Source organism: Pipistrellus kuhlii, unplaced genomic scaffold, assembly GCF_014108245.1.
Source record: "Pipistrellus kuhlii isolate mPipKuh1 unplaced genomic scaffold, mPipKuh1.p scaffold_m20_p_2, whole genome shotgun sequence".
Classification (NCBI taxonomy): domain Eukaryota; kingdom Metazoa; phylum Chordata; class Mammalia; order Chiroptera; family Vespertilionidae; genus Pipistrellus; species Pipistrellus kuhlii.
Window position 1 is genome coordinate 156,093,105 of NW_023425515.1, and position 6,006 is coordinate 156,099,110.

Consider the following 6,006-nt stretch of genomic DNA (forward strand, 5'->3'; position numbering starts at 1 on the left):
TATTAATGTCTGTTTTTGAACAAACCATTTGGGCAACTTTGGAAAATGATAAAAGGACAAAAATAATGGAGGCAGGAAAACCATTTAAGAGAATGTTTCAGAAGACATAGTGGTGGTGGTGGTGGAGGGGGGGGGTAAGAACTGCCTACACTAGTTGTTTTCTATTGTTTCAAACTCCTGGGATGAAATGCATATCAGAATATTGACCGGGGCCACACTAACATTTTTAGCTGGGCTTTCAAAGACTTGGGGAATTTATTCTGCAAAAAGGGAGGCAACTGTATTCCAGGCCAAGGCATCATCCCTGCAGGAGCCAAAGTGAGGCGTGTGAAGAATGATGCAAAGGATAGCTAGGCCCATATTACAAAGAGCTAAGAATGCCATACTCGCTAGGAAAATTTTTTCCAGTGATCAGTTTAAACACTGGATTCTCTCTAGAAAACTTATGACATAGCCAGTCTTATTAATCAGGGGATATAGTGGCTGAAAGAAAACAAAGATACAGCACAGTTCTCCCAGCAACCAAGAGCTGGCTTGCTTCTGTCATTTTACCTTGTGTCCACATGGGGGCAGTCTCAACCTATCCCATCCCAAAGTTCCCTGGCTCAGCTCAGAACCTGATTTCAACTAAACATTCCAAATAACTGGGTAAGTCTTGGATGCTGTTCTGTACTTTTAAGAAATTAATAGTGTTTTGTGGGATGTCTCTAAATAGTCATAGGGACTCCTCAGGTCAAATTCTAATCTTTTCTTTTAGTTTTCAAACTGCACCAAAAATATTCCATAGGGCCTGGCAATACAGAACCTGACAGATCCTGTAAATACCATCTGCTTTACAAAATTCAGCACACTATGTAGCTTAAACCCCATTCCATCCATTTTATAGATTATAAAAATAAACTTCAAGGAGGGGCACAGGCAGAAAAAACAAAGTGTAGGAGACAGCCAATCAATTACTTTCTCTCTCATCAATGTTTCTATCTCTCCCTTTCCCTTCTTCTCTTTCTAAAAAATAAAATAAAAAATAAAATGATTGCTGAGACATTTTGCCAAGTGAAAATAGCAAGGTTTAGAATCATATTTGTAGTAAGCAACAGTTTGGACCTTAAAGGATAACTACAATTACAAATGTATATACATCTACAGCTACTTTTTGAATTCTGTCTCCACTCCTCAGCTTTCATTCCTGCAGCCCACCACAACCAGGTTCTCTTTCCACCACTCAGCTGGGATATTCTGACATCACTGGTTTCCAGATTGAGAACTCCAAATATAACGTCAATATTATCTTTCTTTATTTCCATAAATTCAATGCATTAACCATTCCCTCTTTCTTGAAAATCTTTCCTCTTGTGTTCTCTGAGATGCCAGATTCTTCTTCATCTCCTCTTACCCCTGTATAGGCTGACAATCTTTCTTGAAACACCTTTGCAAGAGCCTGCAAGCTTCTCTTGCTAACCTGAAATCATGGCATGTACTTGTCCAAACTGGCTGAAATGCTGCTTCCTTGCCAAACTTCAACTTCTGAATGCACTGTCCTCAACTTGTTTATTCTTGGGCCATCTACTGTGAAATACTGGCTGATCTCGGTATTGTTCTAACATCCTATTTCTCTTCCTCCATACCTGTTTTCTTTTGACTAATCTCTATGCCTGTATAACATTTGCTAACCACTCTTGCCCTTTCAGTCTCTCAGTCTACTAATACTTACCAAAAGCTTTCTCTCTGCTTCTCCATTTCTCTGGTCTTAGTGGATTCTTGTGGGCTTCTTTTCTCTTCCACCCCAACTACTGGCATCTTTAGTCTCTTCAGGGATACTCTTCCTAAGTGATATAATCTAGTCTCATCACTTAAAAATACTTTTGCCCAGAACACCAAATTAGACCATTCAACTGTCAACTTGATATGTCTATTTGGATATCTAATAAATGCATCGTATTTAACAGGACCAAAGGAGTTGGATTTTCCTACTCAAACCTTTTCTTCCCTAAGTTTCCCCATCTCAACAAGCAATGTTATGGTCCAGAGTCAAAACATTAACCTAGTTTTACTTAATTGTTAAAAATTAGATATTTTACCTTTTTTTTTTTCAATTTTGAAATGAAGTTCACAACAGTATCTACTCTAAAGTGTAGTTATGAGACTCTAGCCAGTTTGGCTCAGTGGATAAAGCATCAGCCTATGGACCAAAGTGTCCTGGGTTCAATTCCAGTCATGGGCACATACCTCAGTTGTGGGCTCCTCCTGGCCCAGGGCCCTGGTCAGCGCACATGCAGGACCAATCTATGTGTCTCTTTCATACCAATGTTTCTCCCTCTCTTTCCCACTCTCTCCAAAAATCAATGGAAAAATACACTGAGTGGCCAGATTATTATGATCTCTGAATGCATAATAATCTGGCCACTCAGTGTATCTCCTATATAATAAGAAGCTAATATGCAAATTGGCCCCTCAACCAGGAGTTTGGCCAGCAGGCAGGCTGGCCAACAGCCCATGTCCCCTCCTTCTCCCTCCTAAGTGATATCACCCAGTCTCATCACTTAAAAATACTTTTGCCTAGAACACCAGACCAGACCATTCAACTGTCAACTTGATATGTCCACTTGGATATCTAGTGGACATATGCATGAATTCATGTACTGGGCCTCTAATATATTTACTGAGTGGCCAGATTATTATGATCTCTGAATGCATAATAATCTGGCCACTCAGTGTAGCCTTGGGTGAGGATTTTAAAACATAATTAAATAAATTGTGGTTATGAGAATTGAGCAAAATCCCCAAAGGTATTATCATCATTACTTTTATGACTCTCCTTCCATCAACAAGCTCAAGCTTATCAATTCTACTTCCAAAAACACAACCTAAATTCCATATGATTCTCTTCATCTCATCTACTATCACCATTCTTAGCCATTAACCACTACAATGCCTACAATGACTTTTTAGCCTGTCTCCCTGCTTCTACTATTACAACTACAGCACATTTTCTTTAAGGAAGGCAGTGCCATTTCACAGGAAAGAAATCAGTACTTCACTCTTTACTTAAAAACAAAACAAACAAACAAAAAAAAAAAACTGCAATGGCTTGTGATCAAACTTACAGATACTGGGAGAATGAAGATGGCGGCATAGGTAAACACCTGTACTTGACAGGAAAGCTGGCGAGTGGAAATACAACTAGAGATATAAATAAAAAAGTGCATTGAGACTGGTAGGAGGTGTAGAGGCACATAATGGGCTGGCACCTGGGTGTGCTGCTTTTTAAATCAGGAGGGAGATACTAGCTCTCACTTGCTCTGAGCTCCAGTGCCAGATGAGACTCTAGGGGACCCAGACACATATAGGGGAAAACTGGACTGTCTGGCATCAGAGCAGGAACACAGGGTGGCTTTCTTCCAGAGGGAGATGCTTGCTATGTTCATTGTTACTGTCTGGGACCTCCCCAGTGTAGGGCTGACTGGCAGCTATTGTTATTTGCTCTGCCCTGGAGATTCCCTGAGACTCAGTCCACCCAATTTACAACCCCACCCAAGCTTTATGCAATGGCTTTTGCATATGAACAGCCTGTCCTTTTTCAGCCTAAAACCTGTCATCTAACAAGCTTACAGCTGGGTCAGAGAGTCCCAAGGCTGTCAAAAGAAGGACCAAGGCCAGCACCAGTACCAGCTTGCCTTGCTTCACAACTGGGCCTCATCTGGGCACTTCCAGTCTGGGCACTGATACAAAGAGGAGGAATCTGCAGATATCTTTATAGTTCCTCTTGGGTGGCCCCAGGCAGTGATTGACTTTGCACCTCCTTGGAGATCCTGAATTCAGTATGAGAGACACTATCAGTCACCTTTAAAACCTTACTTCCAAAGAGCTAATGAGAAAGCACATTGGAAGGTAAGGCTTCATCTTTGTTTTCCAATAAGTGGTCTCAGTTTTTTTTTCTAATAGAAGTTTAAATCAGTTTGTTTCCAATCTATCTAAACCATTACTGTTTTCAGCTTTCCGGTAAAGTCTAGCACTTTGTTTATACAAAGTCTAAGAAAAGTCAGTAGAGATAATCTAATCTAAACATGACATCATTCATCCAAGTTCATTACACAGAGTTTTTTAAACAAAACAAGACAAAAACAAACAAACAAACAAACAAAAAACAGTCTCATAGATACAGTGAACAGATTGGTGGTTCCCAGTGGCAGGAGGTGGGAGGTTGGCAACATAAGTGAAGGGGTCAAAGGTACAAACTTGCAGATACCAAATAAGTAAGTCCTGGCTATGTAAAGCACAGAGTCATGGCTATCATTAATAACACTGCATTTCATATTTGATGGTTGCTAAGAGAGTAGATCTTAAAAGTTCACATCACAAGAAAAAAATCTGTAACTATAATATTTGTGGTGATCATCCCCCAAATGTACACACATATGGAATCATTATGTTATACATGGGAAACCAATATAATGTTCTATGTCAGTTATACTGTACCTCAGTTTAAAAAGCTGTGGTGCAGTGACAGAATAAAACATAGCTATTAAAATGAATGAACTATAAAGTCTCAGGTATCAACCTGTAAAGATCTCAAACACATAATACTGAGGGGTTTTTAAAAGCAGTTCTTTGATAATTATTTAAAAATTATAGTTATGTAAATAGACTCAACACTTCACGGATGACTAACAACTGGAGGAAACAGGAAGATGTCCACTGGAAGGACAAAAGCAAAGCTGCCTAGTCTCTCCCTCTGGACCTTGGAAAGAGACTTGGCTTCAGAGTCAATCACCTATTCAAAGACTAGGGTCAGTGCTAGGAGCTTTTTGTTTTTTTGTTTCTAAGGCTTTTATTTTTATTTTTTAAACCCTTCTCCCCTCTTCCCCCCTGCCCCCAATTTCAGTTGACATACTTTATTATATCAGTTTCCAGTATATACTTACCCTAGCTAGGAGCTTTGATACAACACTTTTTAATCTTCAAAACAATTACAAATATAGAACCTCCTTTAGATGTTTTACAAACCAGTAGATTCATTTATTCACCACATATTTGGTACTTCTGTCTGTTTCCTTGATGCAAGAAGAACATCAACCTATTGTCAGCAGGAAGCAATGTCTGTAGAGGTAAGTGTGCTGCCTGGCATACAGTAAGTGTCCATGAAATATCAGATGCTTCTGTTGGTTGCCATCAGGGTTCATATGCTTGATCCTTCCGTGACAACCTGATTGTTTCTGAAAAAACATGAGGGAGTGTCTCAGTTGGGTGAGAAACATCCTGTGCTCTGAAAGGTTGCCAGTTTGATTCCCAGTCAGGGCACATACCTGGGTTTCAGGTTTGATCTCAGGTTGGGACACCTTATGCAAAGTGTCTCTCTCTCTCTCTCTCTCTCTCTCTCTCTCTCTCTCTCTCTCTCTCTCTCTCTCTTTCTCTCTCCTTCACTCTTTCATTGCCTCTCTGCCTAAGCATGCCCTCTCTTATCCTCTGGTGAAGAGAAAAAAAGAGAGAGAAAAGAAGAATGGAAAGAAAGGGAGAGGAGAAGAGGAGAGGGGAGGGGAGGGGAGGGGAGGGGAGGGGAGGGGAGGGGAGGGGAGGGGAGGACAGGAGAGGAGAGGAGAGGAGAGGAGAGGAGAGGAGAGGAGAGGAGAGGAGAGGAGAGGAGAGGAGAGGAGAGGAGAGGAGAGGAGAGGAGAGGAGAGGAGAGGAGAGGAGAGGAGAGAGAACAAGAGAACAAGAGAACACGGAGACGCAGTCTGTGACTTTCTCTGAATTGCACTGAAACCATAATCCCAAGAGCCCCAAACAGTCTCAGACACTTTCCAAGATCGCCCTGGGGCCTCCCTTGAAATCCAGTGCCTGGCATCTGGCCTGGGCAGGCTGGCTGGGGGCAGGCGTAGGGCGGGGCGGACAGAGGGGAACTGAGCTGATTCTCCAGACCCATGGGCTCAGCGCGGGGACAAAGTTCAGAGGGCGGGGCTGCAGAGTAGGGGCGCGGCTGAGTGGGGCGGGCAGGAGGATTGGCAGTGC